General features: G+C 41.4%; 1 protein-coding gene and 1 pseudogene across 3 annotated transcripts in view; one reads left to right on the top strand and one right to left on the bottom strand.

The window, feature by feature from the left end:
- Nucleotides 1–13294, top strand: part of LOC110262205 (uncharacterized) — a 343233-nt gene that overhangs the window by 244953 nt on the left and 84986 nt on the right. The gene's annotated exons all lie outside the window — the stretch shown is intronic.
- Nucleotides 2497–3122, bottom strand: LOC100152145 (small ribosomal subunit protein eS1 pseudogene; annotated as a pseudogene).

Raw genomic sequence — 13294 nt, 5'->3', positions numbered from 1 at the left:
CAGCAAGTTCTATTGGATGGATTAATCCCATGAGAGGACAACTATGAGTTTTCCATCTAATCGTTTGTGTGGCTATCTCCTATTTAGTCTTTTTAAAAAGTCACTTCTTTTGCCTTTCTTTTTTGCACAGAAGAATCTGAGGATTCTTTTGATTGCACAACTGGTCCTCTGTACAACCACTTGCATTTGGCAATCGAATCGTGGTGGTTGTCAAAAGACCAGGATTGCAGAAATCCCTTTGAAAATGCACATGGTCCTTTTATGTATTTGATGAGGGAGATATGCTCACACCTGCCTAGAGAACCCAAGTAGTGAGATCTGCCTGTCTCAGTCTGTTGGTCTTGTTCATCTGGAATGTTTGTAGCTCAGAGCACACCTTCTAAAAGCAAAATAATATTCACGAAAGAGGCACAGATTGACTTCCTCACCTGAAGTTCTGTCATTTCCAGGACTACAAAAATGAAAGTAAAACAGCCACTAGCAACAGTAATCTCTAAAATCTGTTATGGTAATTAAAGCTGATGGTTTTTTATAATCATACATGATAAACTAATAGAAACTGGAATTTGCTTTGAAGTGCCATTTCCCTTCATCTTCCATTTTCTTACAAAAGGCAGTGAACAACAAAGTGTTTACTGTCATACTAGAATAAACATAAAGACCGAGCTATGTAATCAAATATTTTAATCAAAGTGTTGCTATGAGGGAAATTTAAACCTAACAATTCTTAAGTATGCAATCCCAAACTTAATGACTATGGCATTCAAAAACTAAATTCGGGAGTTCTTGTCATGGCTCAGCAGTTAATGAACCCTACTAATATCCATGAGGACATGGGTTTGATCCCTGGCCTCGCTCAGTGGGTTAAGGATACAGCATTGCCACGAGCTGTGTGTGGTTTAGGTCACAGACACGGCACAGATCCCACATCACTGCGGCTGTAGTATAGGCCGGCAGCTACAGCTCTAATTCAGCTCCTAGCCTGGGAACTTCCATATGCCACAGGTGCAGCCCTAAAAAAAAAAAAAAATTAAATTCACCCTATAAAGGCAATTTAATACTCAGCTGAGAAAAGATTATATGTTTCCTTATTCTTTGTACAATACAGCTTTCAGGCTCCAGACAAACATTGCTGACCTTAAGAAAGTACCTTACTTTATTATAATAGGAGGAGTTATACATAGAGAAAATGCTGTGTTTTAAAATAATATCAACTTTTCTTGACTGTGATGCTGGCATGAGAACCTTAAATCAGGCTGCTTTGTAGAATTTTTAGCAGTCTTTATTTATAATAAGCTGGTAAACACAAGTAGACCAGTTGATAAAGGCCTGGAACAGTTGCGGGAACTAGAGGCTCAGTAGCAAAGATGGTATTATTTCCAGGGGAGAGAAGATGTCATCACAGTCAATAGGGTTGCTTTTAAAGATAGTTGGTTTTGCTTGGTTTGGGGTTTTGGGTTTTGGTATTTGTGTAGCACTTGGTGAATTCTGTTGCCCTGGTACCTGCAGGCAAAGGGGTGCAGGCTATTGCCTCTCCCCTCTTTGTCTAATTCCACAAGCCTAAGGGGGTGATAATGACCAAACTCTTGGAGTTTTCCCCTTGATTATAGAGAGGTGCATTGTACTCACAGGATATTCTTGCAGCCCTGACACCAGATGAAAGGAAGAGCATGAAAGCACCAGCAAAGCCAGACTCTGCTCTTCCTGCTCTAACATGCCATCAAACACGGATGGGGCACTCGACCGATGGAGGCATTCTGTTGTTCATGCACGCCGAGTTCAGCTGAGAGTGTCTGAGATCAACAGGTGGCCTCACTAATGGAACAGATTCACTCATTGTTTGTGTGTTTAATGAATCATTGAGTTACTGATCAGTGGTGAGCAGTGGAAGCTGTTCAAACAGAAAGGCAGGCCAGCCGTGAGGTGGTGCCGCCACCACGTTCCTTTGAAGCACGGCTGGCCCCATAGGGAGTGCGGGAGGCTTGGGGGTTACTCCCTATAGTTCCCAGAGAAACTGGTAGCAAGAAGAGGGTGTTGTTTCTAATTGGATGATGAAAGTCAGCTCAGGGGACAGAGACCAAAGGGCCAAACGCAGAAGGGGAGGAAAGGAAAACATCTGAATCAAAGGTTGAGGTAAAACTGAGAGACAGGTGTTTGCAGTGAACCGTGCAGTAACCCTCATCTCGCCCCCCATCCTCAGGAAGCAACCAAGTGGGAAAGGTCCGAAAGAAGTGAGAAAAAGCAAGGCTTAGGATTCAGAGACTGATTTTCTTATAAAGGGTTCATGGTACAGTGGATATTCTCTGTCATATCAGAAGACAAGGCTGACCCTTCTTTGTGGGATTCCCACGTGGTGCACCAGGCCTTTCCTGTCAGTAGAACTTGATGGGATTCTGTACCAGAATTGTATTTAATGGGCTGTGCTTTTCTTTCTTTCCTCACAAATAGGGCCCATTAAAAGTCTGCATTTTAAGCAGATCCATGGGCCAGTGGTGCCTATCCATCAGCACTTTCAGCTTTATCACCTGTCTCATCCCCAGGAGCTTTTCCAGAACTACTGCCTTCACCATGAAGCTCCATGCGTTTTCCCAATTCAAACATGGGCTGCTTAGGCATATTTACTTGTCTAATGAACATAGCAATGAAAAGTATTTCTAGATTGGCAAGCCTTTTCTCTATCTTTCCCAGTGCTCTCTGGGCATCAGTTTATGGACCCCTTCTTTCAAGCCATTTGTTTGTACCTCTTGAGTCGTAGTTTCCATCACCTTTTTCTTGATTTGTTGGAACTGTAAGTAGGTGCAGAGTGTAAGAGGTCTTCCAAATATTATTGCTTTTTCTTTTTTTCATAAAACCAACACAACAGACAAAGCAAATGCCCATCAATAGTCTTGACATCAACACCAGTGTCAATCATGGCCCCCCCCCTTTTTTTTCGCCATAGAGGACATTTTTTCATGGGTAAGATCTATGCTATGGAAGTCGGTCAGGCAGTTTTTAACTTGAGTGTCTTCAGTAGTTAGCTTAGATTTTCTAAATGCAACTTCATCATTCCACAGATAAATAAGACTAACTTTAAAAACATGACACTTGAGGTCATCAGATGCAATCTTGTTGAGTCCTTGAGAGTATTATTTCTTATACTTCTTATATTAATATATCTGATGCTGAAACTGTAGGTGATCATTAGTCTACTCTGTTTTATCAGCCTTCACTAATCACAGTCATTTTAAGACTCTCATGTCTGCCAAGCAGCATGAACCCTAAACAGTAAGAGGTTTGCAGGAGCTGTTTTCCAGGAACTTGGAGTCTCAGCTGCAACTAGATAAAGCTGAGGGGGTTCGTACAAGATAGGACCAATGACCCTCTGACTGGGCATGTGCGATTGTCCTCTCAGTGACCCTTTGAGGTCCGTGGGCTGAAAATACCCCCTCAGGTGGTGCTAAGCGCCTCCATGTTTGAACGTGCAGAGGCCTGTAGTTAGTTATACCTGTGCAGAATGACAATCACTGCACCTTTTTCCAATCACCTTTCCCCACACACCCCTGCCCCCTGCCCCACCTCAGACCACCCTGCTGCTGTATCCCACAAATACTCCCAACCCCTCACCTTCCAGGAGGCAGATTTGAGATTTTCTTCCATTGCCCCATTGCCTTGCAAATAAACTCTTTGTTGCAGGCCTCTTCCATGTCTTGGCATTTTGGTTCACTGCATGTAGGGTATAAATGAACTTGATTCAGTGACAAAGTTTCTTGCCAGTATTTCTTAGAAAATAGACTAATTCCTTTCTTTCTGGCTCCCCTTTGCCATTTTTGTGGGCTGTTTTTTTCCTAAGGTAGGGACCAATGAGAGAGATGGCAGAGTGTTTTTTGGTGAGACAAGCATTGTGCTTTGGGTTAAGAACTGTGTTTCAACTCTGCCATAGTCCTTGGAACACCACTGGTCATATACTCTATGGTAGAGACTGACTGGCTGTTCATGAAATCTGTATCCTTTCCTCTTGGGCACACAGCTAAACCCACTTCCCAGCCGTCCTTATGTCAGGAAGGCTATATATGATAGGTTCTGGCCAATGGAATGTGGACCCAGGTTAGGGAGTTGGTCATCAGACAGGCCTGAATGTTAATTCTTCTGGATGATTCTCCGTGTCTCTTTTCCCTCACTTCAGCTATTGATACACAGGGTTGGCCTGAAAGACCACAGATTTCTTGAAGATCCCCTCAGCCCACAGGGTGGCCAAGTAGGGCAGCTGGAGTGCCCAATTGGGCACCTCAGCTATAAGCAGTCTCTTTCATTTACCTTGATTCACTGCAGAAACATTAACTCCTACCCGTGTCACAAAAACCCCAAAGTAAGGAAGTATTCCAATGGACTCTGTAGTTCCTTCCAGATCTATTATTTTGTTTGTTTGTTTGTCTTTTTTTTTAGGGCCGCACACTCGGCATATGGAGGTTCCCAGCCTAGGGGTCTAATCAGAGCTGTTGCTAATGGCCTACGCCATAGCCATAGCACCTGCAAGATCTGCCGCATCTGAGACCTACACCACAGCTCATGGCAACACTGGATCCTTAACCTGCTGAGAGAGGCCAGGGATCAAACCTGCAATCTCATGATTCTTGGTGGGATTTGTTTCTGCTGTGCTATGATGGGAACTCCATTTTTTTTTTTTTCAGCTCTATTATTTTGGACTTCAAACTGATGTCTCATTTATACTTTATCCCTAGACAAAGGCAGGGAGGATCTCCTGGAGGAAGTAGTGGGACTCCTCTTCATGACTTTCTTCTTCGAGGATAGAGAGAAAGCAGAAAGTCTGTCAGAGCCTATCAGATAGTTAATGGAAAGGAAGTAAAGGGGACAGTCGAAGGAAATCTGGGAGAATGGGCCAGAGAATAAGGGTGTGGTGTCATTTGCTACCATGCTTTGCTGATGGCAGATCTTTAGGTTATGAATCTTGAATGAATGAGGGACCAGAGCAGTGACAACAACCTTCTATGCTACTAGCCCATCTCTTGCTGTGGGTCCATGCTTTATCAAGCCAGCCTCCAATCCTTTTAGAACTGAAGATCTCAGCTAGTCCCAGATGAATTTCCATTTATATGTCCTCTTCAATAAGACCTTCTTTTCAGCACTTAAGGTGGATGTGAAGGCTGATGCTTCCTTAGGCAACATCGCTACTATTTGAAAAACTGACATGTATACACACATGTCCTGTGTATACATAACTTAATACACAATTTTCTGATTCCAAATATATGTACAGTAGAATGCTAACTCCTCCTGGATGTAGAAGCTGTACCATATGTCCCCGTAGTAGAAGTGTTTTCCACTCCTGCATTTGGTTCATGACTTAGCCACCTAAGTCAGACTCATCATTGAGACAATGCATAACTGGTCTACAAAGATGTTTATGAGTCCCCTTTTTTTTACAAGGTGGGTGAAGGATAATTCCATACTTTTAATGTTTTTCTTAATCATTGAAACATAATTTAGTGCTTATTATGTAACAAACATTATTAAACAAACATTGTTCTAAACATTTTTATAGATACTAATTTAATCCCCTGTGAAGAGGATACTATTATCACCCTATTTTACAGGTGAAGAAAATGAGGAATAAAGATTAGATTATTACAGAGCTGGCATTCAGACCCATGCAGCCTAATGCCGCAGCCTGTGAGCTCAGTAAGTATGCAGTGCTGCCTGATTTTTAAAATAATTAACCAACCCTCGTCACCACACATACTCTCTTGCCTTCACCCCAGATCATACCCAAGCCTACGAACAAGTCTGGAGCATGCTCCTGGCTGTGAAAATACTTCATGGCAAGTATGGCAGCTGAACATAGGCTCTTGGTGAAAAAAAATAATTTTTCCTTATAATTTTTTTTTTTTTTTTTTGTCTTTTTGCCTTTTCTTGAGCTGCTCCCGCAGCATATGGAGGTTCCCAGGCTAGGGGTCCAATCAGAGCTGTAGCCACTGGCTTACGCCACAGCCGCAGCAACGCAGGCTCTGAGCCGTATCTGTGACCTACACCACAGTTCACGGCAACACCGGATCCCTAGCCCACTGAGCAAGGCCAGGGATCGAACCTGCAACCTCATGGTTCCTAGTCAGATTCGTTAACCACTGCACCATGACGGGAACTCCTCCTTATAAAATTCTTAATGAGAAGCAAGTGTTCTAGCTATCCCTCTCTATGGAAAATAGAAATATGCTCTACAACATTGACTTGTCCTCTGTGATTTTCTCATTTTTGTAGACTATGGGTCAAGAAGACACTACAATTGTGGAAGATTTTAAAGGCTAGGTACTTAAATGTGTGCCAGTATTCAAGAATCCTACCTTCTTAGCACTCAGGAAGAGTTTAGTAGTAATTGACAAAGACTGTAGGTCAAATTTTGTTTCCAGCAGTACCATTACCAAGGTTGGCTGGTAGAGGTAGAATGACAAAAGCCCACCTCTCCAGGCTCTGTTTCTGCATTTTTGAAGTATGAAGGGCAAACTAAATGCCCAAACTAGGGTCTAATCCAATTGTAGGACCATTTTGAATTCACTCTTCCCCTGACCCACAAGAATCCCCCATGATCTAGACCTTTACAAACTTTCCAGCCTCATCATATACCCCAACTACATGGGTCTCTTCCCAAAACACTAAGCTCCTTCCAAACTTAGGGCCTTTCCACTTTCAGTTCCCTCTGCTGGAAGCCCTTTCCCTGCATTATCACCTAGTTGGCTCTTTTTTCCATTCAAATCACAGATGAACTTCTTCAGTAAGCCTGTCCCCAGCATCTCAAGCTGAGTTATTCCTCCACCTCAGCACCAACTCCCCATCAGTCACTCTCATTTACCATCACCTATCACCATCTGATGGTTTCTTGTTTATTTTCTTATTTGTTTATAGTCTGTCTGTTCTCACTAAGTATAATATCCTGTGAGAGTGAGAGGCCGTCTTGTTCATCATTTTATCTTCAGTGCCTATGTAAGAGCATAGTAGCTATTGAGCTCAGCAAATCTAAAGCTTGCAATAGAGGCAAAAACTGTGCCTTAAAACTGAGGCAGTAGAATTCCTCTGAGAGTCACATCATGGAGCAAAGGGATGGCTCGGTGCCTTCTTTCTCCTTTCTTACTCAATCTAGTGGTTTCAAAGTGAATGCCAGGGTGATATGCACAGACCCACATCCCAAGAGGTAGGTTTGTACATCCTTTCTCTTCTGCTGATCTGCTTCTCACAAGCCATGGTTCTTCAGTGATATCTTCTCCATTTATGTTGCCTGCCTAACAAGCAGAAAATAACATGTCCATCTAAGGAGACTACCTGAAGTCAGCTGTGCAGTTCTGGTTCTGCAGATTCTGAGTTTCAGGATCTGAGTGAGGGAGGTTGAAGTCTAGTGGCCAGAGGGCTTAGATAATCTGCCTGTGGAGCTAGCTCAATGTGGTGTTCTATGATGGTGACAAAGGTGTCAGGGACCCTGCTACCTTGGTTAACTGAATGGTAACTGCAGCTGATTTGATGCCAGCTGCTACCCTGATGCAAAGGTATACCTTCTATCCTAATGGAAGAGCAGGGTGCCATACTAGACACAGTAAATGTCTGCTTTGGGCCTCTGGCCAAGTAGAGAAAGCCTCTGGGGAGAAAGGAAGCTGTGTGGAGTTTCTGGGAGGACAGCTATAGAAGCTGCTCTTCCCAGGTCAGAAGGGAGACGTGATACTTAGCTCACAGCTGGAGTCAGGGCCCCCACCCAGCTTAACCATCTGGGATTAGAGTAGAATGAAGAGCAGTAATACTGGTGAAGTCACAGGGCAATGTCAGAGTGTCACCATCTGGATTTCAGAAGTGGGGGATAACCCCCCCCCAACCCATGTCAGGAATCATCTCAACACACCCATAACCCAGGAATAGAGTTCATCTTAGAGCTTTAATTATTAATTGACTTTGACTTTTCCTTCTACCCTTCAAACAGTTTTAGAATTTCTAGATCTGTCAAGAGACACCTTCACACTCTCAGATTCCTCCACTCACCCTTCAGAACCTCTTACATCAAATACCATGTGTAATGACAGCTCTGGACTGGTGATCTCCTATCCTATCATAAAAAGATTACAGGGTCAGACATTTCAGCACTTTCTTGCCCCAGTATTTGGTCAAAAAGTTCTTCCTTAAGCATTACTAACATCTCTCTTGCTGCAGTGTCAGCCCATTTCTTCTTTATAATCTGTGGAGAAGCCAAATGAGTATCCATATAATTTACGATACTTGAAAACCATGAAATCAACCCTTAGCTTTCTATCTGTCTCCACTGCATTTCATAAGAGGCAATGTTCCCACCACTCTAATCTTTGGTAATGCTTTTCTGGATGTGAATTCTTTGCCTCGTTTTAAAATGTGGAAGTCAGAACTGCATCCTGCTCTCCTAAGGTAGGGTTGGCAAGTCATGGAGCAATTAGAGTTTCTTTCCAATTTGTGAAGTAGAATTCCTATCACTTTAGTCTGGAAATGAACTGCATAGCCACATTCAGCTTGTATTTGAATCGCAGGTTTCTTCTTGTCTACTCACCCAATTCTTACCTTAACAGGATAGACTGCATTCATTTGGTTAAGCTCTTTCAGATAGTTGCCTCCTAAATTTCCCAAGTTTATCTATGTTTATTGGTCCATCATGGGAGGTTTCAGAAAATGCATCCAGCTGAGAAGGAATACCTGCACGTCAACTGACAAAAATAGGGATAATCCTGAACCCAAGAAGATACTGCAGTGATATGCCCACTTGATATTAGATCAGTCTGGGCCTCACCTCCCAAATGCTTGTTTGAAAGCCATTCTCAGAGAGTCCCCACTGTGACTCAGTGGGTTAAGAACCTGACATAGTGTCTGTGAGGATGAGGGTTCAATCCCTGGCCTTGATCAGTAGGTTAAGAATCATAGGTTGTGCAGCTTGGATCCACCATTGCTGTAGTTGTGGTGTAGGCTGGCAGCTGCAGCTCCAATTTGACTCCTAGCCTTGGAACCTCCATATGCTGAGGGTGTGGTTGTAAAAAGAAAAAAAAAAAAAAAGCCATTCTCAGCTTCCTTTGTTGCCCACAACTTACTCTCACTCACACACAAACTATCATATTGTTCTGTGTGTCTAAATAATTTTTTTTGCCTCTTTCTGGTGTACGTTCTTGCCCAATTCTCTTCTAAATATTAACTGCATTCGATTTTTGTTCCTAGGCATAATGCTTTTCCCCTCAACTTAATTATTTCTCAGATAATTGGCTTCCCACATTTACCAAATTTATATACATTTTTCTTCCCTTTCCTGGGAGATTTTGGCAGACATATATATAAAGATGGCCTGGGATAGTCTCAGTTTGTATGCTTAATTTCGGCATAATGATGACAGAGTTTCCTTTCACACTCGAAAGTGTCTTAGTGTGGATGGCAAATTAGATGCCTCACTACTGATAGGGCAGGGTGACTCTGAGCCACCTCACATGCCTGAGGGTAACTTAACGTCTTTCAGAACCTCAGTTAGAGGTTACTCATCATCCTGCCTCCAGGACTGGTTTTGGTGGTCTTAGAAAATGAGTATCTGGGCCCTGGCAGGGGTGCTGTGGCACTGCCTAGGACCTTAGGCTGATCTCTCTAGCCGTTAGGACTGTAAGGATTAGATGAGGATTGCTCTGATCTTTGTACACATCAGGAACATACAGTGTAGTGTAGCAATTCAAAACTGGAACTTTGGAACTGGTCTACTAAAATTCAAATCTGGGCTGTGTCAATTTAATTTATATTTAATTGGGGCATATAAACCCATATACATATTCTTTCTCAAGGGAACTCTGGAGAGTTTTCTTTGTCACTCAGCAGGTTACAAACCTGACTAGTATCCATGAGGATGCGCGTTTGATCCCTTGCCTTGCTCGGTGGGTTAAGGATCTGGCATTGTTGTGAGCTGTGGTGTAGGTCACTGATGGGGCTTAGATCCCATGTTGCTGTGGCTATGGCATGGCAGCTGTAGCTCTGATTCAACCCCTAGCCTGGGAACTTCCATATGGTGCAGGGGCAGCCCTAAAAGGCAAAAAAAAAAAAAAAAAAAAAAAAAAAAAAAAAAAAAAAAAAGGAAGAAAAGAGAGAACTCTGAAATAGTTTTATATATGCACAGACCCAGCACCTACCAAACTGTATTTGTGATACAACAGTTGTGGATTTCCTACACCACAAGATCTAAAGATATGTGTATGTCATGGGGGACTCAGCTTTAGGCCCACTTGCTCATTCCACTCTAAATCATGGGAAGTCTGGCAAAATCTCACTAGCACTAGAACTTTCCCTTCTACAAGATGGACCCAACAGCTTTTCCCCTCTGGATGCCCTATAAAGGTTGAATTATGTCCATGCATTTATTCACTCACAAAGCACATGTTCTATCAGACATCAGGGATCTAAAGAAAATACTGTCCATGCCTAAACCTCAAGGAGTTTATTATTGAGCTGGGGTAATAGAAGTATGCACACAAAAATTAAATAACAGGCAAGACATTGGACCACAAAATGTTACAAAGAAATAATATAATTAAACATCAGATGAGGGGGCTTTACATACATTGTGCAGGAGTGGAGATTTTAGATGGATTACTTAGGAATGAAGACACCAAGGGAATCAAGACCTAGAATAAGATGGATTTGGGAAGGAAAAAAAATGTTAAATATGCACTCAACTTCAGATTCAAGCTAAATCTAGTATCTGCCATCAGCTTTAGCCTCCAGTTCTAGAAGATCAAGTAGCTAAAAGTCAGTATCATTTTTTACTATCCTGAATTTTTTTACTATCAGTGACCCTGTGATTGTGTTTACAGTCATATCTAATGAGCATAACGACACCAATAAGATGACTAAAACATGACATTTGGATTAATTTTTTAATAGAGATGCCATATTTTTATTTTACTAAGTAAGAACATTAGAAAGGACAACACTGTCATTTCATAAGATTCATTCCATGTTTTGACACCAAGAGCAGATTATACATAATTTTAATATCTCAGTATTAACTTTCAAGTATGGGTCAACATGCTAAATATCATTAGATGAAAAAAATTTTCCTTCTTTGTTTTATCTGCTAGTACAGTATGAGTCAATTAAAATACAAAATTTGGGAGTTCCCGTCGTGGCGCAGTGGTTAACGAATCCGACTAGGAACCATGAGGTTGCGGGTTTGGTACCTGCGCTTGCTCAGTGGGTTAACGATCCTGCGTTGCTGTGAGCTGTGGTGTAGGTTGCAGACGCGGCTCGGATCCCGCGTTGCTGTGGCTCAGGCATAGGCCGGAGACTACAGCTCCGATTGGACCCCTAGCCTGGGAACCTCCATATGCCGCGGGAGCGGCCCAAGAAATAGCAAAAAGACAAAAAATAAATAAATAAGTAAAATACAAAATTTATCATTATAAAAGTAAAATGCCTTACTAATTATGACTATAACAGCTAATAATTTTTTAAAAAATTAACAGCTAATAGGTAACTCTAATAGAGTTATATTCTGCTCTTCACAAAAAGTTAGTGATGTTATTAAATGTGTTTCCTTTGTTCTCATAAGCAGATATTTAGATGAGCAGAAACTACCAGAAATCTTATTTTTAATGTTGGCAGCATTTAGGATTAATGATGAATTGAACTAGGTTTCTACTTTATCTGGTTCTTGAAGGATTTCTGGATCTCAAACAATTAGCATCACAGTGAATCCTACTAAAGAAATATTTATAGCATGGAAAAATCAGGAAAGAAAGCTATCATGTCATTGTCATTGGCAGTGGGACAAACATGAAGATGCCATGAATTATTTAGAAAATACAAACGTTAGATATCTGGTTCACACTATTCCTGTGTGTCAAAAAGTAATTTGAGGACAGAATATAGCAGAATAAGCAGTGATCAGCAGAAAAATGCTGAGGCACTGTGATCAGTCTTCTTTACCTAGACAGGAACTCCTTGATGCATAAGGGATTTAACAATTGCCAGGTACTTAGGCATGATACACAAACAATATCGAACAGAAGCTGAAACATGTACAAAAAATAAAAGGCCACTTAACCAAAAAATGTCTTAACCCTTTACTGATAGTAGTGCCAACATAGCAGGATCTATTGCCACCAAGGTTCCTGGGGATCAGAGTCTGTGTGCTGGGACCTGCTGAAGAAGCAGCAATGGTGGAGGTGCCTAGAAAGGACAACCATTTCTACATGGTACCTTCTCAAAAGATTCCCCCATGATGCCATGCCAGGTGTGCCTAGAATGAGAATAGAAATGCAGAAAGAAATTCTGAAATTGTTATCTTGTCTGGACATCCACCTACCTTGTCCCACTGATACATTTCCACATCCAGATTTTAAAGACAATTTTTTCTCATGTGATAAAGGGAAGCAGCAAGAAAATGCACAATAGTAGAAATAAACAATTTAAGGGAACGTAAAAATCTTAAATTAGCTTTTGAAAATAGAGAATAACTTCTTCAAATATTTTTTCATTCAGTAATCATTTTTTGAGTACCTCTGTAACACTGAATCTGGTACAGTTCAAATCCTAGCTGGGTCATTTGCTGGCTATATGACCTTGGATTAATTATTTAAATGTCCCTAAGCTTTTTAAAAATTATTTTATTATTATTATTATTAAAGTATAGTTGATTTACAATGTTTCAAGTTCTGTTGTACAACAAAGTGACCCAATCACACACATTTTCCAGTGCTGTATAGTGGGATCCCATTACCCGTCCATTCCAAAAATAACAGTTTGCATCCCCAAAACTCCCAAAATGCCCATCTATCCCACTCCCTCCCCTTTCCCTCCACAGGAACCCCAAGTCTGCTCTTCTTGGCTCTGTTTCTGTTTTTTGTTTGTTATTTTTAGATAGGATCACCTCCATATTTTAGATTCCACAAATAAGTGATATCATATGGTATTTGTTTTTTTCTTTCTGGCTTATTTCACTTAGTATGAGAGTCTTTAGATCCATCCATGCTGCTGCAAATGGCATTAGTTTGTCTTTATATGGCCGAGTAATATTCCATTGTATATATGTCCTGCATCTTAATCCATTCACCTGTCAATGGACATTTAGGTTATTTCCATGTCTTGGCTATTGTGAATAGTGCTGCTATGAACAGGGGGGTGCATGTATCTTTTTCAGTGAAAGTTTTATCTGGATATATGCCTAGCAGTGAAGTTGCTGGATCATATAGTAGCTCTGTATTTAGTTTTCTGAGGTACTTCCATACTGTTTTCCATAGTGGTTGTACCAATTTACATTCTACCAACAGTG

The sequence above is a fragment of the Sus scrofa genome, chromosome 1 (assembly GCF_054392235.1).
Source record: "Sus scrofa isolate SSC_HxYL_T2T_F1_AM1 chromosome 1, Sscrofa_HxYL_maternal_Yorkshire_Landrace_v2.0, whole genome shotgun sequence".
NCBI classification, from domain to species: domain Eukaryota; kingdom Metazoa; phylum Chordata; class Mammalia; order Artiodactyla; family Suidae; genus Sus; species Sus scrofa.
The sequence above is the reverse complement of the archived record's forward strand: the minus strand, read 5'-3'. Positions and strand labels throughout refer to the sequence as shown.